The 27,216-nt window shown below is 49.2% G+C and overlaps 1 protein-coding gene across 1 annotated transcript in view; it reads left to right on the forward strand.

Moving 5' to 3' along the window:
* Positions 1–27,216, forward strand: part of GLI3 (GLI family zinc finger 3) — a 270,413-nt gene that overhangs the window by 97,966 nt on the left and 145,231 nt on the right.

Consider the following 27,216-nt stretch of genomic DNA (forward strand, 5'->3'; position numbering starts at 1 on the left):
GAGGATTAATCCTCTTTAAGGTTTACACGGGACGGTTTTGTCCAGAGGCCCGGCCAGGGACCGTGCCACGCAGCCCCTCGGCCGCCCCGCTCCGCCTTCCCCCTGCAGGTCGCTAGTATCGTCAGCATCCTTTGCTTCCTGCTGAGGGTGCTTCCGAGGCAGAGGGGACCATCAGCCCCGAGAGTCCGCTTCTGTTACTCGCCCATCCTGATCTTGGCGGTTTGAATATATCCTTTTCCCCACTCTGTTTTCACACCTTGCCTGTCCGGTTTTAGGGAGCAATGACGATGTCGCTTGGCTCCAGAAAGTGTTGGTGAGTTCTTTGGATCCATTGCCTTTAAAAACACGGTTTTTAAGACGGATTCTGTAGGTGCGCCGAGGAGGATGTCCGACCGCATGCGTTGCGTACATGTGGAACACTTCATTAAAAAAAAACGACAATTCGTTTAAGGACCAAGCCAAACTTACATTTCATGAGATACTCTGTTTTAAATCATCCCGTTAGTGAGGAAAAGTGCAGATTTGTGTTTTGGACCTGTTTAACGCACCGAAACAGCAACTAACTAAAATTATCTTTTGAATTTAAAAGATAATGAATGTTGCCCCGACAGTTGGGACTTTGGGTTGGGCAAAGCAATTCACACACCGTCAAGTGACACTTGCAGGGGGTGGGCGTGGGGGGCTCTGGGGCACGTGTTTGACTGGAGGCAAGTGGAGGGGGGACTTAGAGCCCACATGACGTGACATCACACGCAGCTTCCTGTCTGGGATTGGTGGTGGGACACGGTGGCTCTTCACCCCTACGTCAAGGCTTCAGGGTCACTTTGTTGGCTTTGACTAAGGGCAGTTGGCAGCCAACTCACTGCCTTTACCCCCCGCCCCTCTGGTGTCAGTCTGGTTCTTCACGGGAGGACACTTAGCTTGTATCACGCGCTGTAACTGGCCATGTTCCCAGAGTAAGCATTGTCCGCATGTGAATTTTGTGCAAGTCAGACTCAATCGCACATAACCTTTAAAATGACAGAAGCAAGCTCGGCCAAGCAGTCGATTGCGTGAAGGAAAAAGACGCAGTCCTGGGGGCCACCTGACGTTGTAAACAGGAGCACGTGCTTGGCTCTGAAACTTCAGCAAGGGATATCGGGCTGTATGTTTACGCTGATGGACATTTACCTAGTTATCAAAAGGAAGATCGCCCTCTAAGATAGCGTTTTGCTGGGGCTGACTTTCTGCCCCTACGAGTGGATGTGGAATGGAAGGCAGGACAGTGGCCTAAGGTGGTTTGCAGGGTCACATGGAGAATGATTGACTTCCATGGACTTCCAAGGGCTCTACCTGCGAGGGCTCTACTCTTGAAACTGCAACCTCGAAAGTGAGCCTGTGGTCCCCGCGTGGCCCTCACCCCAGAACTCTCGAGTTAGACCCACGTCTGGGATTCTGCGCTTTTAGTTGTTGATGTTTTAAATGTTAACTTATTTTTAGAGAGAGGGAGTGTGTGCAGGCGAGCTTGAGTGAGCCTGAGCGGGTGAGGGGCAGAGAGAGAATCCCAAGCAGGCTTCACACTGTTGAGCGCGATGGGGGGGCTTGAACTCAAGAACCATTCATGATGTGAGCCGAAATCAAGAGCTGGATGCTCAGCCGACTGTGCCACCCAGGTGCCCCTGGGATTCTGTGCTTTTAACCAGTCTTTATACAACAGTGTGAGAACTGTTGCTTTAAGTTGAAGATCCGAATGTCAATTCAGTTCTTTAAATTCCTAATTCGTAGTGATTCAGATGATCTTTCTTCAAAGGTCCTATAAATTTGTTCAACTGATTGTTATACGTCATATCCCTATTTGAATTACTTTGCATCTTTCTGATAGTTGCTTAAATATAAATTTGAATCTTTATGAGGAAATCAACTTCTGTTCCCTATGTGGTAAAGAAAGTTGGTTACCAAATTATTTGACACTGTGGAGAATTTTTATTTATTATTTCCTCAGTGCTGTGCCTACAGTGAATTACCAAGAGGCAGAAANCTGCGAGGGCTCTACTCTTGAAACTGCAACCTCGAAAGTGAGCCTGTGGTCCCCGCGTGGCCCTCACCCCAGAACTCTCGAGTTAGACCCACGTCTGGGATTCTGCGCTTTTAGTTGTTGATGTTTTAAATGTTAACTTATTTTTAGAGAGAGGGAGTGTGTGCAGGCGAGCTTGAGTGAGCCTGAGCGGGTGAGGGGCAGAGAGAGAATCCCAAGCAGGCTTCACACTGTTGAGCGCGATGGGGGGGCTTGAACTCAAGAACCATTCATGATGTGAGCCGAAATCAAGAGCTGGATGCTCAGCCGACTGTGCCACCCAGGTGCCCCTGGGATTCTGTGCTTTTAACCAGTCTTTATACAACAGTGTGAGAACTGTTGCTTTAAGTTGAAGATTAGTTAAATTCCTAATTCGTAGTGATTCAGATGATCTTTCTTCAAAGGTCCTATAAATTTGTTCAACTGATTGTTACACGTCATATCCCTATTTGAATTACATTGCATCTTTCTGATAGTTGCTTAAATATAAATTTGAATCTTTATGAGGAAATCAACTTCTGTTCCCTATGTGGTAAAGAAAGTTGGTTACCAAATTATTTGACACTGTGGAGAATTTTTATTTATTATTTCCTCAGTGCTGTGCCTACAGTGAATTACCAAGAGGCAGAAAGGATAATTTGTATAGTTGTTTTGTGTACCTGAATTTTTGTGTAGGGGATGGAAATGTAAAACCTTATAAGGGTTTTAATGAATGTGTATTTAGGTATGTGTTCTCAGCAAAAACACAGACCTTACTAAATATGGAGATACTGTCATTTTCTGGAATAATCACCAAATTTACGAATTATTTTTCTGTTGTGTTGTTTTAGTGAAGACTTGGAATTTTTTTTGAAGTAAGATCTTATGGGGTGTCTGGGTGGCTCAGCTGGTTAAGCATCTGATTATTGATTTCGGCTCAGGTCATGATCTCACGGTCTGTGAGTTCGAGCCCTGCATTGGGCTCCGTGCCGACAGTGTAGAGCCTGCTTGGGATTCTCTCTCTCCCACTCTCTCGGAATAAATAAACTTTAAAGCAAGGTCTTTTTGCTGAGATTATCAGATTCAGGGTATAGAAATGTTGATTGGGCTTGATTATGTCCAGAAATGGGAAAATACAGGCATGACTGGTAAAACCAAACAAAACAAAGTGGGCCTGGTCTGTCCAGTCGTCCACCAGAGGGGAACCTGTCAACTGAAGAACTGATCAACACAGATTTCAGACATCCGTGTATAAAATAAAACTCATAATGGGCTTGCCATTAGATTTTCCTTGCTATGCATGCTAACATTTTGTTAACATTTGTAATCAACACTATGAAGCTGTAGAGGTGTGAGAGAAGACGTTTGGAGTAGTTCAGTATTTAGTAGCCAAATGTATCCTTTTGTCCATTTTGTCTGTAAGGTCTAAAAGGCACTTGTTTGTTCTAGTAAAAATGTTCCCTGATCAGTCATTTCTCATCCTGCTGCAGGTCCTAGGGAAATCTGATCATCAAAAGGTGTGATGTCTTTTCTGATGCATCACTCGGTGCACGGGGGATTCATGCGCCTGGATTTGCTCAGCGACTCACAGGCTTGTTCTGAGGGACGGAGCAGGTCTTTGAAGCACAGACATGGGCACAGGATGGGTCTGGGACACCACATTGGTGTGAATCCACCTCTCCTAAGTGAGTTAAGTTAGTACACATGACGGCTTTCGTTTACACTGCTTGCTCTAGGATGTATTTGAAAGTTGCTGAGACAGTGGATCCTAAAAGTTCTCATCACAAGGAAAAAAATTTTTTTTGTAACTGGATGAAGAGGCAGACGTTAACTAAACCTACTCAGGTAATCATTTTCGGTAATCGTGTATATCAGGTCACTGTGCTGTGCAGCCTAACCTTGTCAGAGCTATGAGTCACTTATATTTCAGTAAAACTGGGTGGGGGAAGGATACTCTTGGCACAGAGGAGGTGTTTCCGACTGCAGGGGTATCATTTTTGGCCAATGTCAGCCTACAGAGACCTTGTCATTCTTCTTGAGTAAAAATCGTAGAAAATCTGATTTCTGTGACCAGAAGGTGACAGTTTTACAATTGGGGAACTATGTAAAAGCCAGGATCTGCTCAATACAACTTTAAGTTATAAAAAACAAGACACTGATTTTCTTTCCTGGGTAAGTACTCCGAGTTTTCATTTCGATATTCCTCCTTGCTTACTCCTTCCCTGGTGTCCATGTGACGACCTTGGCGAGGACTTCCCTGTGCTCGGCTGTAAAGATGCAGGGGCTGCGTGCAGGAGATGCGGCCACGGGACAGACTTGGCCGCTGTCTGTGATCCTGGTCTGACCAACCCTCCATGTCATGTGACCCCTTGGAACTTTTTTATTTTAAGATCTAGGACGTATTAATTACAAATGCTACATTTAAGAAAAGCCAAGATGCGCTGCTGAGTTTTCAGCCTCTGGAGAAAGAAGAGGTGCTCTCCTGCCTCTGCTTTTGTGTTCTGGTTTTACCCTAGGGACTAGAATTTTAAAAGGGTGGCAGCTAGTATTCAGTGAGTGCTTGCTGTATACTAGGCCCTGTCCAGGGGCTCACACCCACCTTTTGTGGGTGCGCTGATGGAGGGGTGGGGTACTGAGTACCGTGCTCCCCGTCAGGGAGTTAAGCTGAAGACCAGAAGCCTCACTGCCGTCCACATCCTTAGGGGGCTTCAGAAGGAAAGGCGGGAGGCCTTCAGTAAATCCGACACGGAGGCGGTGTCTTCTACCACGTGTATAAGTTGGTGGCAACTGACATTTGTGGGCTCAACTCGTATCCGCCGGAGTTTCACTTCTGTGTGAGGAAAGACGATGAAATGCAATCTGGTTGCCATTATTTGCTATTTTTTTCAGTACGTGCTGCCTTTATTGCTCTGAACGTAGTGCCCGTCTACCTGCCAGACCAGCACTTCTCCGGGTTGGCGACCTCCAGGGAACCTGTTAGAAATGCAGATTCTGGGGCCTCGCCTCAGACCTGATGAATGGGGAGCTCTGGGCCTGGGACCCAAAGGTCTATTTTAGCACATTCTCTAGGTGAGGCTGATGCATCTATGAAGACCATCGTGTCAGAGTACGTACCAGGTCCACCATTAGTACGGGGACCCTGAACAGGTAACAAGCCACCGTCAGAGTGGGGAGGGCCAGGGAGTGCCCCCTGTCCGCTGTCTTCCGACTTTCCCTCGCTGCCAAATTAAAGCCCAAAGTGAACTGGTCAGAGGGAGAATCAGAGACCAGAGGCAGCGCACAGAGCATCTTTCTTTGTTGTTTGTTTAAGCCCTTCCCTTCTTAATCTGTGACCCTCTGAGCCTGTGGTTTTTATCTCTTTGGAACGTGTACGTCTTGAGCAGTCGGGTTCGCAGGCTACGGTGCCGGAGCAAGACCAGAAATTCCGTAGGCGAAAATCGTTACTGCCCGCTCCCCCGCTGATGGACTCATGGAAATATATGGATTAAAAAGAAAAGTGAAGATTTACCAGATGAAATCAGAACAACGGACAAGAGCCATGTTTGTGCTTCAGCCCCAGGTTAAGTAAGGGGCCGTCGCCACCGAGACTGCGTGTCCAATTTCAGTTTATTTTTTACACTCTTTGAAATAACTGTTTTGGCCTCTTAATTTAAAGAAATAAGAAAAGCCAAACACTTTATTCCTCTCTGCAAGGCATCAAGGAGAGGGAGTAATAAACAGTACCTCGCTGATATATTTTAATAAATACTGGTTTACTGCATCCCACTACAGAAAGCAAATACATGCAATTACTTGCAAATTTCTTCAGTGTTTGTACTTATAAATCTCTGCCTAAACCTTCCCAGCTGGGACTTCGGTTAGTCTTTCTGCCGTGGAGCCAGGCTTTGTTCTCATGTTCAGCCTCAGCACGGTCTGGAATAATTCAGAAACGTATTAGAGAGATTGCTACTCCCAAAAGGCGTAAAGAAATAACCTTCACTCCCGGCCTTAGGGAAATCAGCCCAATCAGAGTTCGGGCAGATTTCTCGATTAAACAAAGAACTAACTGTGCACAAATTGCACCTTGACAATTTGTAAGGAGTCCACCTTAGAAATGTCTTGCAGATGGACAGCTGATATTTTTTAATCAGGGCAGTGGGGCTGCTGAAGTCAAAATGTCGCCAGCATTTTCCACCGCTCCACAATTAGCATCCCCCCAAATTAAGTTTAAAGTTGCGTTCATGAGCAGTCCTCGGCTTCGGACCCACTGCCCTCAGTTGAGGGACACAGATGGAAATAACTCCCTCCGTCAGTGCAGTGGTTCACAGTGCAGTGTGTGTGTGTGTGTGTGTGTGTGGTGTATGACTCAGTTCATCTGGAACACATCCCAGGGAGCTTTGGGCTGTCAGTTTTTATTTCAGCAGATTTCATATTGGGAACCAAAAAGGGGGTAGAAAGTTATTGCGCTTAATGTTGTTGTGACTTTATGTGCTCCTAGTCAAATTATTTAGGAATCAAATTCAGGCCCCCGTGTTGCTGTTTAGAATTGTTTAGAGTGGGCTTTTTGGGCAAGATTTCCTAGATTTCTGCTGATGATAAGAGATACTATAGCCAAACCACACCCTCATGGAATTCGTAGAGAAATGATCGGATTTTTAGGTGGGAAATGTGAGATCCTGGAAGTCGTGTCAGTTCTGTATCCATCCTATTTCACTGCTTTGGGCTTTGACGCAGCAAAGAGACTCATGGTTATAACGGTGAAAACTGACTGTCGTTCTGAAGCCACAGAGCCCTTGGGAGGAAGTTCCCCAACCCTTGGAGTGAATTCCAGAAGAGGGCATCCGTTACGTTGGCCTCATTCTGGCCATTCAAGATGGCCCCACGCCCTCGGCCTTGTGGAACCACCACGGATGCCATGCTGGCCACCATGGCCCGCCTGGTTCCGAGTTCCGAGTTCTGGTTTTGTGAAAAGAAGCGACAAGTCCACGATCCCACGGACACTCAAGTTTCCTCACGTGAATCAGGAGCCAGTCTGAGAAAAACACCTCGAGTCTGGACTGTTCTTGACTGAAAGATGGTTTTCCTCAAATGTTCCTTCTGGTTTTCTTTTGATTACTTAGAAATGCAGGCATTGGACAGATTCATCCACAAGCCCTCTTTCCCTAACAAAAGTGTGCAGGCAAGACTCTTCACAGAACTTGCAAGACCGGGGTTCAAAGCCACTTCCTGGCTTGGCAGGCTGGTGTGAGGGCCGCTGCCTCCCCCTCTCTCTGAGCCTATCGTTGTTTCCAGAGGGAGGTTGACACCAGCTCTGCCGGCCACACGGTGTGGACACTTGACCTGAGAGGGCAGACTGAAGGCCCCTGCTATACCGGGAAAGGGGTCATGCATTGGTTGTGGGGTTATTCTGCCTTTCAGAGTTTGGGGACTCTTTCAACCTGCTGGTTTCGCAGTTTCTATTTCAAAACCGTGATCACGGAGCTGGTTTGGAGCCGCGCCCGCCCCACTTACTTGAGGGGCTCTTAAACTGTCCTGACAGTCTGTCATCCCATGTTAACCGTATCAGACAAGTAAGTTAAACTGGAGGTAACTTAGCTGTGAAACTCAGAAGGCAGCTGTGACCGGTGCCCGTAATAGCACTTAAATACACGCTTACGACTCAGTGGTATTAGACACTGGCCCGTGTTTAGTCATGGCTCTGCCACTTCCTGACTCTGCGACCTTGGTCCATTGCTAGGTCTCCTGGTAAACCTCATGTTCACCACCTGGAAACTGAGGAGAAGGTGTGGTCTTCCCAGACCTGTGGTGAGGAGGCAGATGAGCTAATCCGACCCCTCCCCCCAGCCCATGGGGCTCCATGACCCCACATTACAGGCTGTGGTAGCTATTTTGGAGCTCACTTGTGTTTAAAAAAAAAAAAAAAACCTTAGAAAATTCATGGATAGGTGAAAATCCCTTTGGATGTATCTCATTATGGCTGTTAAGCTTTAGAGGGACTGAGAATATTTGCAAATCTGAGGCTGATATTTTCAGCTCTGTTATTTCTTTTCTTTAATATCCCTTTTAAAGATCAGCTCATCTTTTCGTGTGTTTTGTGTTTGGGAGGACCTTCTGACACGCTAGCCTGCGTGTCTGCACTCCACAGTGTTAGATGAGAGGCATTTATGTTCCAGTGGGCATTTAACAAACTATGTGCCTTGAAGACACCCGCAGCCCACAGAATTACCATGACATGGGGGGCAGGGAAGCCCAAACCTGGTTTTGTTTGAAATGGCATGTGAGTGAGGCGCCTGGGTGGCTCAGTTGCTTAAGCATCTGACTTCGACTCATGTCATGATCTCGCAGTTCATGGGTTCGAGCCCTGCGTTGGGCTCTGTGCTGACAGCTCAGAGGCTGGAGCCTGCTTTGGATTCTGTGTCTCCTTCTGTCTCTGCCCCTCCTCCTTCTTAAAAATATAAAATAAACATTTACAAAATTTTTTAATATAGTTTGTTGTCAAGCTGGTTTCCATATAACACGCAGTGCTCATCCCAACAAGTGCGCTCCTCCATGCCCATCACCCATTTTCCCCTCTCTCCCCACCCCCCATCAGCCCTCAGTTTGTTCTTAGTATTTAAGAGTCTCTTGCGGTTTGCCGCCCTCCCTCTCCCGAACTATTTTTTCCCCTTCCCCTCTCCCATGGTCCTCTGTTAAGTTTCTCTTCTTCCACTTAGGAGTGAAAACATATGGTATTTGTCCTTCTCTGCCTGACTTANATGGCATATGAGGTCTACACCAGATGCACAGCCAGTACTTTAATCTAAACTCTACTGTAGGGGCACCTGGGTGTCTCAGTTAAGCATCTGACTCTTGGTTTCGGCTCAGGCCATGACCTCAGGGTTTGTGAAATCGTGCCCCGCATCAGGCTCTGCACTGACAGCGTGGAGCCTGCTCGGGATTCTCCATCCCCTTTTCTCTCTGCCCCTCATCCCATTTGATTTTTCTCTCAAAATACATTTTAAAGAAAATTCAAATAAATAAAAATAATCTCTACCATAAATTAGCATGCATGGCCTCTGACATAGTACCCTTTTCTAGAAATTCTTTCATGTAAGCTGGCAGCTCCAGCCCAAACCATCATTTGTTTTGTTCATCAGCAAAAGCAGGCATCAAACAAGTCAAAACTATCTTCTGTCGTGAGTCCTCCTCTTTTTTTTTTTTTTAATGTCTTTATTTTATTTTGAGAGACAGAGAGCGAGCGGGGGAGGGGCAGAGAGAGAGAGACACACACAGAATCTGAAACAGGCTCCAGGCTCTGAGCTGTCAGCACAGAGCTCAACGCAGGGCTTGAACCCACGGACTGTGAGATCATGACCTGGGCCAAAGTCAGACACTTAACCAACTGAGCCACCCAGGCACCCCAGTCCTCAGATGTTGCCTCTCTTGCACCCATTTCACAGAGTCCCATGGTACCCCGGAGATGAGACAGCTTTCCCATTCAGAATGCTCAGCTTTTCAGTTTTCTTAAGAATGAGTTGCAGGTATTGGTGTCTAAGTGCCTTGTTGTTCTCAGAATGTTTCTAGTAGGCATTTTGGTGCACGGTACTGCACCATGTAAAACTGCCGGTCAGATTGCTGAAGGCATCACAAGTGAGGGATCCAAGCCATGTAAGGGTGCACCCAGGTGGTGAGGCTGGAGGCATTGCTTCAAGAGGCATTCCTGGAATCCGAAGGCACCCCCATCATTTACTGGCCATTGGCTGTTTCCTCTCCTTCCTGGGCTGGCTGCCTCTCTTCTTCTCTCTCCTGTCTCACGTCCATCTGACCACCATATTGAATGAAAGCTGAGTTATCCACATGCCTTCACACTGGATTTTAAATGCCAGCACCCCCGGAATTAGTACTGGATTAGAGGCCTGAGAATCCCAACATGATAGAGGACTCTGGTTGGAGGGTTGCTTCACCCCCGATTGAATGTGCGCACTGTGTTGGAGACTTTGAGTTCCACCCCCGAGAGGCAAAGCACTTTCCGTTCACAGTGGATGACCTGTACAGCAGTCAGTGGACCCCTGGATACCTTTATAGACTGGGGAGAATTGCTGGAAGATTCTCTGATGGAGGGACCTTCAATGCCGTGCACTGAACTCCCGCTAAGTTATGGGATGGCGGAAGGGATGTGGCGGTGACTGTGCTTTTGGGATCTGTTAGCACTCTGTACCTCATCAGGGGAGACGACCTGTGTGACTGGGTAGAAACCTCCCGTGGTCTGGAGAGTCCGATGGCCCATGTTGCCTCCCCATCCTTGTCTCTAAAGGACATCTGTCTGGTGTTTTGTATATTGTTCCTGTCACAGTAAAAGCACAGGGGTACATTTCATGAATGACTTCTAAAGGTCTCCTGCATGTTTAAAGCGGGGTTAGAAAAATTTCAATTCAATTCATTTTTTTGTAGAGCTACAGCTCGGGCCTGCCCCTCTAGTTATTAATGCAGGTGCTCAGTTATTTATTTAATCATCCAGTTTCAAAGGCTCAGAAGTTCTTGGTGTCGGCAAGGTTCCCAGGTTCTTCGTCTCGCATCTCCCTCTGTTTCCTCCATGCATTTCAACCAGCACACATTTGAAAACACCACAGGAATCCCCAAAAGCTCCTGTGTTGCTGTTTAACAAAATTTTAGTGGCTTATGGGGCGCCTGGGTGGCTCAGTCACTTATGGGTCTGACTTCAGCTCAGGTCCTGATCTCAGGGTTTGTGAGTTCGAGCCCCGCGTTGGGCTCTCTGCTGCCAGCATCAGCTGGCTTCACATCCTCTGTCCCTCTTGTTGCCCCTCCCCAGTGCGCGCGCTCTCTCTCTCTCTCAAAAATAAACATGAACACACACACACACACACACACACACACACACACAATGTTAGAGGTTTGAATTGAGCACCTCCGTAGGGAACTTGTAGAAGGTTGGCCACGTAGAAGCTGTGTCCCGCCTCATTTGAATTTTGCTTACGTGTGATGTGTTTGGGACCCGGTAGTTGTTGTCCGGACACGCTTTGCAGAAATTCATATGAGTGGAAAGTTTCCACCTTGTGGCTTTAGGGAGATTTCGCAACGGCTCTTAGGCGGCGGGAAACCACGTGTGGGGGTCACCGCTGTGCCGGGGCCATGCTGTCCGCTGAAAGCTGCTGATCGAGGCGCTGTCCGCCTCAGGACTTTGGAGGGAAAACCCCAGACAGCCTACAGCAGTCTCCAGTTCAGTCCCGTCTTTACCATAGTCGTGGGTGGTTGTGATGGATGTTAGAACTTGCTACCAACCCACAATTATACAACGTGCGATGAAAATAAAATCTCTGTGCCAACTCCTTCCCCCTGTCAGCTGTGACAAGACAGAGTAGGACATTAAACTTATTTTTTTTTAAGTTTTATTTATTTATTTTGAGAGAGAGAGCAGTGGTAAGGTANAAGAGTAGGACATAAAACTTATTTTTTTTTTAAGTTTTATTTATTTATTTTGAGAGAGAGAGCAGTGGTAAGGTAGAGAGAGAGAGGGAAAGAGAGAATCCCAAGCAGGCTCCGCCCTGTCAGCACAGAGCCCCATGCAGGACTTGAACTCATGAACCGTAAGATCATGATCTGAGCTGAAGTCAAGAGTCAGATGCTTGACCTACTGAGCCCGCCCCCCTGCCAAGGTGCCCTAGGACATAAAACTTGGTATATATACACTTGAGCGCCATGAAATGGCCTCCCTTGAAGACGAAATTTTGTTTTTTCACCCAAGCAACTTCATACCCAGCTGGCCCCTCTGTCTGCCCCCCGACTTGCCAGGTCGGCTCCAGGGAACTTGCCGTGGGGAGCGGGCTAGAGACCCTCCATGTCACACATGCACAGTGGCACTCAGACGCCTGATGGAGTTCCTGCAACGTCCTAGTCATCTGGGCTCTCGGGTGCGTGGAGGAGAAGAGGGATGCTTCGTATAGCGTTTCCTTTGGAGCCATGAAAATGTAGGCTAGAGTTTAAAGTTCACAAAAATGTGGGAAAACAATTTGTGATCCGTTTGAGAAAAGGGCCTTGCATTTTTATCCATCCATTTTGTGTTCCCTTTCTCCTTTATTTCCTCATTTTTGAAAATCCTGTGATTTTTCTTAAATTATGCCCCTCCCAGCATTCATACACGTGCATGTCTACACGGACAGATTTCTGACAGAATTAATGCTGTCCAGGCAAGGGCCTCTGGCTAAAACATAGCAGGTGGGGTTCTTGGGTCCTTCACTTCATGGTACAGATGTGTCCACCTGGAGAAGGCAGAGGGACACCTACTTCTTCCTCATGCCTCTTTGCCCTGATGAGCATCAGCCCTCCACACATCTTGCTATGAGGGCAGCATGTCTGTACTTTCACGTCGTGCTATGTGGGCACCATTCTCAGACTCCATGTTTTACTGGGTATCTCCTCTCTTCTGTCCAGGAAATGGCGTCATTTCCTTCATCTGTCAGATGGGGATGCCAGTAGAGTAGTATCTTCTTCATAGGTTAACATCTTTCTAGCCCTTAGATTCGACTGGCATTCAACGTAATGGCAGAAACCATGATTCTCCATTACTGTTTGTTGGAAGAATGTTAGAAGGTTGAAATTAATAGGTCGTGTAGCCACATAAAGGTAACTGGGTCACAAAGGAAATGAACCCACGTTGTCCCTCACCAACTGTGAGGTTCCTCAGTTGGCTCCCTTGCCCGTGACATTGTGGGCCCTGTGCACGGTGAAGCTTCCTCCATTTGGAGAACAAAAGGCTTGGTTTCCGGAAAAGCTTCATGAGGTCTCTGGGGTCTTCCCAGACCCCAGACAAAATACCCATCATGCCAAAGGGGGTAGAGCTTCTGCAGTCAGTGTCTGTGGGTGTCATCAGTTGGAACGCATCTCCTTCACAGGCTCTGCTCTCATCCTTGGTGGCTTCGTATTCCGTTGTTCCCCTCAGGCTCGTATGTCTTTGACCTCCAGGACATTACACTGGAACCGGGTGCGAGGTTGGCTGCTCCGTGGGCCTCACCATTCATTCTCCATATTGGTGCACTGCGTATGGGAGTCATATCGAGAGGGTGCCTCCGGCTCACCCAGTTTGCCCAGAATTCTCTCAGTCGCACTGTGGACAGTGCTCAAACCAGAAACCCTTGCGACGGGCTTTCTGTGCTCTTTCCTGGACGACTGAGTGTGAACTGAGAGAGAGCGGAGCCCAGTGGCCCAGTAGAAATGGTGCTTAACCTCAGGGATACTTATAGGTGCTCTGGAACTGTTTTTCCTCTTGCTGCGTCTCATGCACCTGACATAGACTTTTCCAGACATCTTCTACCTTCCCGAGGCCTTCTCTCCTCCCGTTTATTTCTCCCTTAGAAAACGATCGCTTGTCGTGAAGATATCACTTCCATTCTGCCCCTGATACGTGCACTATTCATGCTTGTACTATTATAGTGGCCTTCAGGCTGATACGTGCACTATTCATGCTTGTACTATTATAGTGGCCTTCAGGCTGATACGTGCACTATTCATGCTTGTACTATTATAGTGGCCTTCAGGCTGATACGTGCACTATTCATGCTTGTACTATTATAGTGGCCTTCAGGCTTTCTCACCTCAGTCTGTCCTTCCTGAAACAGTCTTATTAATCTTCTCTAAATGCCCCAGGAGCGTATTACCCTCCTGCTTGATGGCCGCGGCTCCCATTGATAGCGTCACCCAAACCCCTTGATCTGACCTTGGACTACTTGCCCCCGGGCACCCATGAGAACGCCCTTAATCAGGCCGTTCAGCTTGCCCTAGATCTGCCGTCACCCACATTGGGATGCCCTCCGATCCTGGACCTTTGTGTGGACGCCCTACCCTTGTCTGAGCCTCAGTCCAGTGTTACCTGCCGTGGTGCCTTTCCTATGAAGTGTAATTTGGAGAAGGGCAGATAGACGACTCAAGTTGTTACTCATTACTTGTTTCTGCCAACTGTGCGCTGAGTCTTCAATAATTTTTATTACTCCCTTTCCAACTAGGACCAAGAGTAATTTTAGAGAGAAACTGGGGCTTGGAGAAGATGAATAGCTTTCCAAAGTGTGCGTAACTAGTGGTGGAACTGAGATTCGAATGCAGCTCTGACTGGTTTCCGAAGGCTGTGTTGGTCTGGGCTCTGCCTGCCACGCCACGCCAGGCTTGCTTTGCTACACGCCGGAACCGGATGTCATTAGTGAGGAAAATGTCCCAGTGTCCTGCTGTCCTGTAAATAAACATCCTGACCCAGCAAAGAAATGGACATCTCTCTGTAGGAACATATCCACTAAAAGAAACAAAACCTATCTGTGCTATTCGTTATTCATTTCACTGCAAGCCCCCTCCCTTCTCTCCATCACTTAAAGTTGGCAAATGACTTACTTATCCTTAAATAAAAATACTTTATTATTATAGTTTTAATCTCATAAGGTAATTGGCAACACTAGTAGTCACAAAACTGATGATCAGTTTCAGATGTTTTGTAGATACTGTGAGGGTAAGCACTGAAAAAAATTTTTTTTTCAACATTTATTCATTTTTGAGTGAGAGATAGCGTGTGAGCAGGGGAGGGTCAGAGAGAGAGGGGGAGACACAGAATCTGAAACAGGCTTCAGGCTCTGAGCTGTCAGCACTAGAGCCCAACGCGGGACTCGAACCCACAGACTGTGAGATCATGACCTGAGCCAAAGTCGGATGCTTAACCGACTGAGCCACCCAGGCGCCCCGAGGGTGAGCATTTTTGACATGAGTTTGCTCTGAATGACCTGGTTTACTGTGGCTTTCTCTTCACACCTTGGGCTTGGTCTTCCCTGGACTTAACAGTTTTTAATTATGTAGTTGGTTTATTTTGTTGATGAGTTAACAAGTTTCTCATTATCCTGCATGAGAACTAAGGCCATATCTGTGCTGCTGAGGCCACGTCATGAGTGCCTGGCCCAGTGCCTGGCACACAGTAGGGATTCAGTATTTGTTGAAGTGTGAATGAATGAATGAATGGTGGCGCACCTTTTTAAAAAGTGTGTTTATTTATTTTGAGAAGGAGAGAGGGAGAATGCGAGCACTCATGGTGCAGAGAGAGAGGGAAAGAGAGGGAATCCCAAGCAGGCTCTGCACCTTTAACACCATCAGCATGGAGCCCAACGTGGGGCTGGGAACCTCGAACCTTTGCAAGATCGTAACCTGGACCAGAGACCAAGAGTTGGACGCTTAACCGACTGAGCCACTTGGGCGCCCTGAATAGTGGGGCACCTTTATTCAGGTGCCCCAGGCAGGGTTTACAGAAAAGTTGGTCATGAGAGGAATTTTTTTCCTGCCAAATTGTATTAGAAAACAAGATTTATTTGCTTAGATGGAGACACTCCCAGGAAACTTTGGAAATCTTTGAAGAAAGAACTAAGACAGAGGTTGGGTCTTCCTTTTGTTGCATATGTTTTTTTTTGTTTTGTTTTGTTTTGGTGAGAGTCTTCTGTTTGCCGCTTTATATTTCCTTGGCAGTCTCTGCGGCCGCCTCCTGGCCTCAGACATGATTCTTGCTGTTCTCATAAAGGTCGTGTGTGAGGAAGATCTGCATATACCTCACATTTAATCCCAGGCTTAGGAAAGGAATATTTGGTTTCCTGTACTAAACTATCCCAAGTAGGAATAGCCAGCATCTTGTAGTAAGGATGCCTAACTCACTGTTTTCTTGGGCAGCGTTCTTATATCTCAAGGTGAAGTTGAATCTTTGGTTCTTGGATGGAAAGGCTGTTCACAGTGAGTGCTGGCTCTGCTCGTGCCTGTCACCAGTAGCTCGTCTAGGTCCAGGACATGGGGCGGGGGCGTGCACCTTCAGCGATGGGCATCTCTTCAGCTTACCTGCTGACTCTTCGTTGTTCGGAAGCCTCTTGTCCGGGAGTGGTAGCTTCGGTTCCGGGAAACGGGTTTCTCTGGATGAAGCCCATTTCCACCCTGCTGTGCTCGGTTTCATCTTTCAGCGTCAGCAGGAGGAAAGGTCCAGAGGAAAGGTCCATCTTTCTAACTTGCAAGAAGATCCATCCTGCTCACCAAGCTGAGCACCAGAAGAGCTGGGTCTCCCCTCAAGAGGCATAGTTTTCTAATCTTCGTGCAGATGATATCCATGCAGCTGGTCATGACTCTGGACGGAGGTATAACATTTCATTCCTGGCTCAGGATTAGCAAAATTAAGCCTAGACACACCTTTCACTTTATTGGTGGGCTGAACTAAGCACAGTGCTAAACATGGCCGCGGATAGAAGTTACATGAAGCATCCCGATATTTTGGCCAACTCCCCAAGCATCCAAGTTCTTCCAAGAAGAACCGGCTGCATTTTTCTCGTTTCTTCTGGTTGTTGGGCGTTGTGGTAACATCGCCCTGTGCATTACCCTGAGTCCAGGAGTTCACTTGACTCTTCCGTTGACTGCCAACCCTGCTGAGCAATGGCCCTGGTCAAACAGCAGTCGATGATCTCTGGATGCCCGGCACATAAAACCTCGAATCCTCGGCCCAATGTAACTTGCCAGTGTGCCTGTGATGAGGAGGAACAATAAAGAGTCCAGGGCACCCTAGGCAAGATTGGTTATTTCATAAAATAACAACAGCAACGAACAAAATGGACACCAAATCCCCCTCTCGAGTCGATAACCCTGGACCACAGTTCTTCGAACAGACGTCCGGAGATGCCAACTGTCCCCAGAGACGGATTCCTTCAGCCTGCCGCCCCCTTCAGTGGGGACTGCCCCTCCCTCCTCTGGAATGCTCAGGAAATGAGCTCTCCACACCCACCCATTCACAAAAATCCTGGAAGAGAGCCGCCTGGCCTCTGCCAGCTCCCCGTCCCCTGCGCCTTTCTCAGGCTGAAACAAGCGAGGAGCTCGGGCTTGGCTTCGCCCGCCACTTCAGCCCTGTGACTGTCGTACCGTGACCTACTTCTCGTGCCAAACGCACTCCGTCTCCCGAACGTCCTACGCGCTGTGCTCATGTGCACGTTCACACATGACTCGCTGCCCTGCCTTTCAGCCGTCCTGATGCTTTTGCGTTTCCATTCCGTCTTCAAGGCTCCACACTCTTCCTTAATTACCGCACGTCAGGAGTCCCCTCGGTGGTGAGCGCTGAAGTTGAAAACACACAGTACAAAGTGGGAGAGGCCAGCGTAGGGGTGCCAGGGACTTACTTGTCCAAATAAGGGCACGAGGGCCGGGGCGGCCTGGGATGCCAGAACACGTAAAACAATAACAAAAACATCATCTGCTGTTGCCATCAGTTCCAAACAGAAAGGCTACTTTCACACCGTGAGGTCAGGAAAACACATTACAGAGCAGAAGACGTCCTTTTAAAAAGAACTTCGGCTGTGCGAACGCCTGCCACCTTCTAGCCTGGTTCTTAGCAGTCACGTTCTAGCGCCCAACGTGCTTGTAGATTTCCAGCCAGTGCCCGAGGCCACTGCCACAAAGGGAGCCAAGAGAATGAGCCTCCAGCAGCCGAGTGAGCAGAAAGCCCACCTTTCTGGGGGCAGGAAGCCACCTTGGCCGGGGCCCATCCTTGCTCATGTGGCCATAAGACCTGAAGTGATAGGGAGGTCCTGTTACCCCGAAGCTTCCTCCCCAGCCCCCCTCCCCCAACCCTCTAACCCTGACACCTGCTGGTGACTGGGGATCCTACCGCTTTGCGGCTGTGGCTTCAGGACTAGGAGCTCAAGGGACCCCGGGGGACCGTCGGACAGCACACAGCATGGATTTTTGCCAGAGCGGGTTACAGGGCTGGGGGTGGGGGGGTTCCCGGGCCCTAGGCGGGATGTCTCCCTCCCAGCACTGAGAGTCAGCCTGGTGCTCAACCTCTGGGCTTTTCTCTCCCAGAGAGAGAGGGTGCGTGTATCAAGTATTTACAGTTAGTGGTGTGGAGCCTACTTGCTGGGCAGTGAGGTGAACCCGCTCTGTTGCAGAACACACCAGAATCGCCATGAAGTGGGGGTCAGAGACACACATACTACCCCCCCCCCCGCCCCCGCCCAGCCCTGCTGGGCCTTTAACACAGGTTAACCCGTGTGGCTGAGAACCAAATGCAGAAAGGGTAAGAGAAACCTTTAGGGGCTGGAAGGAGGGCTCCAAGTTTAGGGATGTCTTGAGAAATTGAACTTCCTGGTGGGGGGGTCTGGGCCCCTCAGACTGATGCATCCTGGTGTCACCTCACACCTTGCTCTTTGAAACCATTCTCCTGGGCGCATGTCCGGCTGGGGAGGCACTCACATACCGCGAGGCAGAGAGCTAGCTTCCTGCTGGCTTGAGGAAAATTCATTTCCATTCGACAGAGGTGAATCGAGAGCCGGCTCCTCCACGGGACAGGCCCCGGCCTCCGTGGAAGGATTCCAGCCCACAGATGCCTCCGTCTGCTTGCTGAAGAGGAACTAAGCAATGCTGTGTTTCAATTCAGACACGCATTTCCCTGAAAAGATTTTCTATCCTCACCCGTTTACCGGGGTACCTAGGATCTTCTCCTTAATCTTTTCCTTTCCTTCTCTTCCGCCCTGCCTCCCCCCCCCACACCTTCTTTTGTGCTTCCCACTTTCACTTTGCCAGTAATTTCTTTTTCCCGTAGAGTTTCGCTTTCATGTAATTTTAATGCACATTGGAAGCTGAATTCATGCTTCTCAGAACCAAGATGCTTTCTGAAAAAGAGACGGGGGTTAAAGTTCTAATCCAGTTCCGTATGTAGGAATAAAATATTAAGCAGAGAAAGGAAATAAGGGTGTAGAGCCTGGTTATCAGTCTGGGAAAATTTGGACGGCCCTCCTGAGTTTGCCCACCTGAATTCAGGGTACCTACGTGACAGACATATGGCCAGCCTGGGAGTTAAGGACACATCATTTCAGGCCTGGGTCTCAAAGACCTGAGACAAGTTATGTATCCTGTCCAAACCTCTGTTTTCTTACCTGGAAAAGGAAGGGAGAGTTTCAGGGTATGTTTCTTTAGGTAAATCCACATCGTGATTGGGAATGTTCTTGGCTGTCTTAGTCCCTTAGACTTCCGCAACAAATGACCGTGGGGTGGGTGGCTTCTAAACAACAGATTTTTATTTTTCAAAGTTCTGGAGTGTGGGAAGTACGAGTTCGGAGCACGGGTGGGTTTGGTGTCTGGGAAGGTCGGCTCCCTGTTTCCTAGATGCTCATCTTCTCTCCGAGTCCCCACAAGGTAGAAAGAAAGGCTAGCTAGCTCTCTGGGTGGTTAACCCCATTCATGAGGGCTCCACCTCCTTGACTTCATAACCTCCCAAAGGCTCCGCCTCCAAATACTATCCCTTGGGGGTTGGTATTCTAGCATATGAATTTTGGGTCCATAGTGCTGGCATTATCTTGTAACTTTAAATGTTTCCTTGAACCCATCCACCTTTAAACATTTGGAAGCCAGGGGTTTGAATCTCAGAAATGTGTGTTTATCAAATTATGGCTTCATAATGTCGTACCCACCACACACAGTAATCTCAGGGGTGGTTTGCTGTTGGAAAGGCCTACTATGTGCTAGATTCCCTGTTGGGTTTATGGATTCAAAGGTTAGTAAGACATTCTTTTCCTGCTGTCTTTTTTCCCATTGTAAAAAGAGGAAGTGGGAACTTCTAGAACTGGTGTCTAAGAGTGGGAAGTCAGAGCAGGCTTGGAAGAGCAAGGGGCTTCTGAGCTGAGTGTTAAAGGATATTGGCTACTGAATATTTCAAGGTGCGTTTTATGTGACATGCAATTGCCTTTTCTAATGGCCTTTGGTTTGGATGTAATATTGACAGATAAAGAAGTTCAAGATTTTGGCAAGTATGATAGAAATTGTTTGAAAATTTTAAATATTTATTTTTGGAAGAGAGAGAGAGTAAGAGAGACAGATTGTAAGCAAGGGAGGGACTGAAGAGAGGGAGACACAGAATCGGAAGCAGGCTCCAGTCTCTGAGCCGTCAGCACAGAGCCCGACGCGGGGCTCGAACTCAGGAAACCATGAGATCATGACCTGGGCCGAAGCGGGGCGCTCAACCGACTGAGCCACCCAGGCGCTCCAGTAGAATCTTAACTAGTGGCTTGTCAGGCGGCATTACTATGTGATGCTTTTGTCTTCCTCCAGTGGAAGTAAGGAGCATTCTTTGTGCACATGGCATACCGGATTCTCACTGGATTACCGTGAACAAGAAAGAAAAGAATACAAGAAATGCTAACGGTTTAGCTGACCACTCACCTAGCGCCCCATCCTAGAGCAAACCTACCTGTAATCATTCTTATCATCTCTTCTTTTGTCAGTTTTGCCGTCTTTTATGGTTAACAGTAATGCCTTTTCAAATGGTATGCTTTTATTTCTACTTTTTGCTCTTCTCTGAATCTTTTCGTGTGTCGTTGTCTCTCCAAAGAGACAGATTTAGGGGTCCAACCTGGCTCCTGTGTAACCCTGGGCAAGTTATCCAGCCTCTTTGTGACTCCCTGTCTGCAGCTGAACAAACGAAGGTTCAAATATCCACTTCACTGGAGTGATAAAAGGATCCGATGAGATCGTGCAGGCGGGTAGAGCACTTAGTGCAGTGCTTGGCCAGAGAATAACAGCTGAGAAAAGAGTCACAGAGAGGTTTGCCAATTATCTCGGGTCACACGGAGCGACTGTCGGAACTTGGATCAAAGCCACGACGTTTGGCCCCTAGCCCTGCTTCCTTTTTAAGAGGATACATTTGATCTTTGAATCATTTCGCTGGATCCACTGGAGATTAGATAAGAGATTCAGCTATTTATGGCACCATGTGGTTGTACGGATATGTCCACACCGTTGTGACTGTCCTGCTTCAAGACGTGGGGCTAATCCCTCCCCCTAAAGGAGGGTAGGCTGGGCTTGGTGGCCGTTCTAGCACGTGGACTGGCAGGAGGTGGGGGAGGCCACTTCTGACATGAGGCTACTGAAGGATGATGGCCTTCTTCGTGGGTGGCTCTCCTGCGCATTCCTGGCTCCCTCGCTGGGGGACACAGCCGCCCTGCCCGGCCTGAGGTCACTTCGGCAGCCTATGGAAAGACCTGGACAGACGCAGGAAATTTGCTGGCCGGCAGGTCTACAGTGAGCTGGGAAGCGCATCATCCTTACTCAGCCCCCGGCTTGACCGCAGCCTCTTGAGAGCGCCTGAGCCTGAACCCGGCCCTCCCGGCCCCGCGGCCCCCACATTCCTTACCCACACAAGTCGTGAGATAGTCGGTGTTTGCTGGTTTAGGCTGGGAAGTGTGAAGTGATCTGGTATACAGCAGCGTATAATTAATGCAGGGGCTCATCTGCAGGATGGAGCTTTTGAAGGCTCTCGGGCTTGGAATTTGGTGTGTGCTGTGATATGCCTCAGCTAAGCCTCCTGGCCCTGGTGTGGCTGGTCACTGAGACGGCACGCCCTGTCCGCCTAACTAGCAGTTTTTAGGACTAGGCTTTTGGAAGACCCTGCCTGACTTTTGGGCAGGCCTGGGCAGGACCGGCCTACACTGGCAGCTCACGTGCCCAGTTGCCGACCTTCCATAATTCACCTCCTCAGCAGAAACAGTTAGAATCGTAGACAGCCTAATCATAGGCATAGGAAGGGAATTGGGGGTTACCTGACCCAGCGCCTGCCTTCAACCAGATAAACAGTAGTCTCCTGACTCCCCTGAGGAGTCCCCGAAGTGACCTGCCCAAGCCGCCATGGCCACTCAGCGGCGGGGCAGGGCGCTTGTCTTCTCACGTCAGCCAGGGTTCTTTGGTTACTGGCAACAAAACCTGATTCCAATTCTTGCACCAACAAGAACTTCTGGAATGATGTCAGAAGCTAGAAACAGTCCGAAAACCTAGAGAAGCAGGTGGCCTTAGTGGCCAGGAGTGGTAGGCTGGGCCCTGAGGAGAGAGAGTCTCTTGTGGGCCACGAACTGCGGCCTCTTCTCCTTTCCCTCCTCCCTTCACTCAAGTCTCAGGTTCCCAGAAGAGACCTCGGCTTTCCTCTTACAAAGCCTGACTACCGCAGGGGAGTCATTTCCCCAGAGGGAATCAGTTCTTTGGGAGGAAGGACTGGATGCTTCACAGCCAAAGCTATGACAGAGGCCTACTGCACATGCTCTTCTCTCCTCAGACTCTCTGAGAATTTTTATCTTGTTTCTCGTCAATATTCATCACTGCCTCTACCCTCTGCCCGGGAAGAGAACTGAATGCGGACTTCTCTTTGAGACCACGGCATTTCCCTAACAAAGTACCACACACCGGGTGGCTTAAAGCACAGACATTTGCTCTCTTAACAGTTCTTGGAGGCTTGGAGCCCCGAGTCAGGGTCCCTGCCCCCTCGGAAACCTCTCCTTCTTGCCTCCTCAGCTTCCGGTGCCTCAGTTATTTCTTGGCATTACTCCTGTGTCCCCTCCTGCCTTCCGCGGCCCTCGGCCTGTCTGCGTCCTAATCTCATCGCTTTAGAAGGACACCTGTCCTGCTACTTTAGGGCCCGCCTTCGTGACCTGATTACTTTCATAAATAGTTAGGTTTCCGTATAAGATCTCATTCACACGTTCCACGGGTTAGAGCTTCGACGTATCCCCTCAGGGGACACAATTAAACCCACGACACCAGGTGACTTGTTACCTTCTGATAATTCGGCAGCGTAGAGGCTGGGCGCACGCGGCTGGACGGTCACAGCCGTCAGGGTGCTCTCGCTGTCCTGGACAGCTCCCGAAAGGATGGCTGTGGGCTTCCTGAGAAAACACTTGTGGGGCGGTGTGCTCTGGTTTTGATTGACTCGGTGTGTTAACTACCCACTTGCTTTTAGAAAGCTGCCTGTGTTTAGGCTCAGTGGAGTAGCGTGTGAGGGTGACGCAGACTTTAACTCACAATCGAATGAGGAGTTCTTCGTTACAAAGACACATTGATGCCGGTTACAAAGACAAAAGCAGATTAGCGCCAAGGTGGGGAATGGTGCCCGTGTAGAGAAGGTACCCCGGCGTGAGCATGCTTTCCGTGGAAGCTTCTAGAATATCGGGCTCTGTTTTGAAAGGGGCTTTTCGTTTTAGCTTTTCAAATACTGTGTGTTTATTCGTAGAAAAATTTGACATTATGGAGGGAAAGAGGCCTACCAAAAAATATTACTGTTAACTTAAAAAACTACTCAGTGTGCCCTATTTTATGTACTGATTGGTTGAGCCCTTCGTTGGTTGCTGGGTTGATTTTCTGTCGTAAATAGAACATGAGAGATGGCATTGAATGCAGAAGAAGTAATCATTCAAGGTTAGCGTTGTGATGAAGGTGAAATCTTGGTTTGCATTAGTACTTCCTACCCCTAATTTTTGGCAGTCAGCTTCTCAAACGCAAAGATACTATTGACATAGGTGGTTTTTCTGACGATGCAGGTCCCGGGGATTCCCGGCGTGGACCGTTTGGAAGCAGGTGAAGGCTGGTCTCCTGGGACACAGGTTTTCAGCCTCTGCGGCTGGTGCTTCGGACACTGCCATCGTCTCCAGGTGGGGTGGGGGCTTCAGTTCCTGGAGGGAGTGCACTATTTTCACAAGTGCCCCACCTTTAGAGTCCTAGGAGTGTGCACCTCTGTCACCCCTTGTGTTCACCCAAGTTTAAGTGTCCCAGCCTCAAACCATGTAACAAGACTGAGTAGGAACTGGCTGTGACAGCTGTGGTTCATCTTCTCTGGAGCCAGGCAGGCTAGAGAGAGCCCTGCACCTTCCGGGTCTTGGGCACGGTGCTAATTTTACTTTCTCTCGGGGTAGATGAGCCGTCGGGCCCCTGAGGGCATCAGGGACGTGTTAATTTTTTTGAGTCGGAAGCACTGTTACAAACGAGAGATTATGATGGTTCCAAATGACCGGATGGAGATGGACATAGCACTTCCAGGTCCTAGAGCACTTTTGTATACATCGTCTCATTTTGGTTAGGATCCCCGAAATGGCCCATGGGTGGGTGCCGCAGGTTTTATGCCTGAGAAAACGCGTGTTCGGGGAAATGTGGGATCTGTTCAGGGCCATCCCTGGGGGACCTCCTCGGAGCTCTTCGCTACACGTGGCATGGGGACACCATGAAACAGAAATGGCGCAGCTTCCTGATTCGGTAGGTGAGGAAACCGGGGCTCAGAAGTCTCAAGAGGGAGGGCTCCACTTCAGTGGTAAGTGGCTGCAATGGGGCTTAAACTTAGAGCCTCTTTTTCCTTGAGGATGGACCTCTCTGCAGTGTATTGCACAGGGGCGCAGAGAAGAGCATACATGAGCTCTTCTGTCTGAGCACTGGGACTGGTTAAATGAGTGCCGAAGAAGGCACATGCGGGCATGTGTGTGTGCTCCCCAGCGTTCTGATGGGCCCCCAGAACCTTCATCATTTCTCTGTGGATGGTGCCAGGAGGCAGGGGGAGACAGAGGTGCCTCAGAGCCCCGATGTTCTGGGTTTAGATCCTCACTCTTGCGTTCTTCCACGTGCGCGCCGAGACCGTGGACCTGAGCTTAGCCTCTCTGAGCATGAAGCTCCTGATCTGGGAAGAGAAAATAATTGTGGTTTGCTGTGGGAATTGAATAAGGTCAGTCAGATTCTCAGAAGTGGGCTGGGTGCTCAACAGACGATCTTGCCTCCCTGGAGTGTCCACCACAGAACGTACCAGACATCTCTGCTCCATCGGATTCCAGGGAGTATCCTGGCAGAACACGGTAGGAGCAGCGCTGAGACCCTTTCTTTACTCGGGGATTGTCATGGGAAAGGGCATGAGGCTTGTAAAGACGAGTTCTGTGCCATCGCGTAATTATTCGCTTCAGGGTGGAGGAAATGGCATGATCATTTTTAAAAAGTTATATTTTCTTTGAATTTCAAATCTCCCTGGAGGCAGAAGGCCTGGGAGGGACATTTTGTTAAAAATTCAGATTAATAGGGGCGCCTGGGTGGCTTAGTCGGTTAAGCGTCCGACTTCTGCTTAGGTCATGATCTCGCGGTTCGTGGGTTCGAGCCCCGCGTCGGGATCTGTGCTGACTGCCAGCTCAGAGCCTGGAGCCTATTTCAGAGTCTGTCACTCCCTCTCTCTCTGACCCTCCCCTGCTCACGCTCTCTCTCTCTCCTAGAAATAAATAAAAATATTTTAAAAAATTCAGATTAATAATTGGAGCTTGCCAAATAATTTTGCCAAATAATGTGTGAGAGGGGAGATCCTGGCTGGCCATCTCCTTGGACGTGGAAATATCTGGGTGTTATCCCCTGCTCCAGGCCGTGGAGAGGAAGAAGGGCTGCTGACGTCCGGGGGGTGGGGGCTGGCCTCTCCCTCCAGCAGTGGCGTCCCCTTTACTGGGAGNCCATCTCCTTGGACGTGGAAAGATCTGGGTGTTATCCCCTGCTCCAGGCCGTGGAGACGAAGAAGGGCTGCTGACGTCCGGGGGGTGGGGGGGGCTGGCCTCTCCCTCCAGCAGTGGCGTCCCCTTTACTGGGAGTCTGGGCCTGTGGNTCTCTAGTAGGGTGGCTGTGACAGATGCTGTGGGGATTCGGAGTTTGGGATAATGAGCTGTCATATGTCATTTCACTTAAACACAATAATACAAATATTTTGATCAAACATTTTCTCCAGCTGTTGAGCGAAAGCAATAAAAGCAGCAGGGAGTGCCAGTGAATTCTCTGTTTCTGAAACGCTTTACCCTCTAAAAGCTGTTGCCTGTTAACTCTTTCTGCCTCCATGTCTCCCTTCCCGCTCCGTTCCCCGCTCCTCTGATCTCCCACAGCGTGTCAGGATGTAAATAAAAAGACCGAACTCAGGGCCCTGAAAGGGGTGAAATTGACCACAGCTTTTATGAAACGTCCCTTCTGCCGGGGCTCCGGGAAGCCGCAGCTGCCGCCGCTTGGCGAAACCCCGCCTGGCCTCGCCCCTGCACCTGCACCCGGCACCCCCACCTGCCTCGGGTGCAGCCGGTGTCTCAGGTCTCTGGGCTCACGTCCAGCTTTTAGGCAACTGGCTTTGGGGGTCGCCTGGTGCTTGGCTAGAATCTGGTTTGATTTCCACTGTAGATTTCCGTCTCATTCAGTTTGCTCTCCATGGCTCTGACCTGGCTCCTGGGGTCTCTTCCTCCTTTCTCTACAGGCCGAGAGCATCTCAGGGGTGAAAGGAGCTACAGTTGTGGGTCAGGGGTCCAGAGGGTCCCAGGAGCACAGGCTCCTGGCTGATTTCAGCAATTCCTTTTGCCAGTGGGAAGGAAACAAGAGGCGCCACTATTCTGAAGGCTTCCTTCAAGCCAGAGCTCCCAAAAGCAATGGCCTACACCTTACCTTAAAAACAAAAAAATAAGAAAACAAAAACAAACACCTCCCCCCCCAAAAAAAATCCCACAATGACCTCAATTTTATTTTCAAGTTTATTAGTTTANCAGGGGTCCAGAGGGTCCCAGGAGCACAGGCTCCTGGCTGATTTCAGCAATTCCTTTTGCCAGTGGGAAGGAAACAAGAGGCACCACTATTCTGAAGGCTTCCTTCAAGCCAGAGCTCCTAAGGCCTACACCTTACCTTAAAAACAAAAAATAACAAAACAAAAACAAACACCTCCCCCCCCCCAAAAAAAATCCCACAATGACCTCAATTTTATTTTCAAGTTTATTAGTTTACTAGGTTTTAGATAGCGAGCAGGGGAGGGGCAGAGAAAGAATTCCAAACCCCTGATGTGGGGTTGGAACTCACCAGCCGTGTGATCATGACCTGAGCTGAAATAGAGTCGATCGATGAACCAGCTGAGCCACCCGGGTGTCCCATATGACCTCAATTTTACAAGAGGTGCCTCTGACTCAGCCATGCCACCAGGTCTGACATTTCTCAAGTGAGCCAGGGATGGGAACAGATCAGGTCCTCGACCCAACAGCTCCAAGTCAGTCCCTTCCCTCTCCTTTCTGGGGAGTGAATAGGGCGGGNTGTGTGAAAACACACACACACACACAGTTCTGGTCTCTACCCTCTCTTCTCTCGCAGGGGCCACCTTTGTGGGCCTGTGGAGGGTGTCTCTATCTCTTCTGCTCTCTCTCCACCCCCTGCACCCCTGCGGTGCAGGGCATTGCCCCCCATGCCCCCAGGCAGCCCCGGCCTCTGTGCATTTTGCTTGAAGCTGCTTCCTCCCTCGGGGCTTCTCCAAAACCACTCACTGCTGGTTTTCTTCCTCCTCACACAGCCCTGCTTTGTCCTCTGTTCGGCTCCACGACGGGCCTTCCCCCAGGCACCCTCCTGTCCCTCTGTACCCCCCCCCCCGGCCCCTTTCCCTC

The sequence above is a fragment of the Crocuta crocuta genome, unplaced genomic scaffold, assembly GCF_008692635.1.
Source record: "Crocuta crocuta isolate KB4526 unplaced genomic scaffold, BGI_CrCroc_1.0 scaffold108, whole genome shotgun sequence".
Lineage (NCBI taxonomy): Eukaryota > Metazoa > Chordata > Mammalia > Carnivora > Hyaenidae > Crocuta > Crocuta crocuta.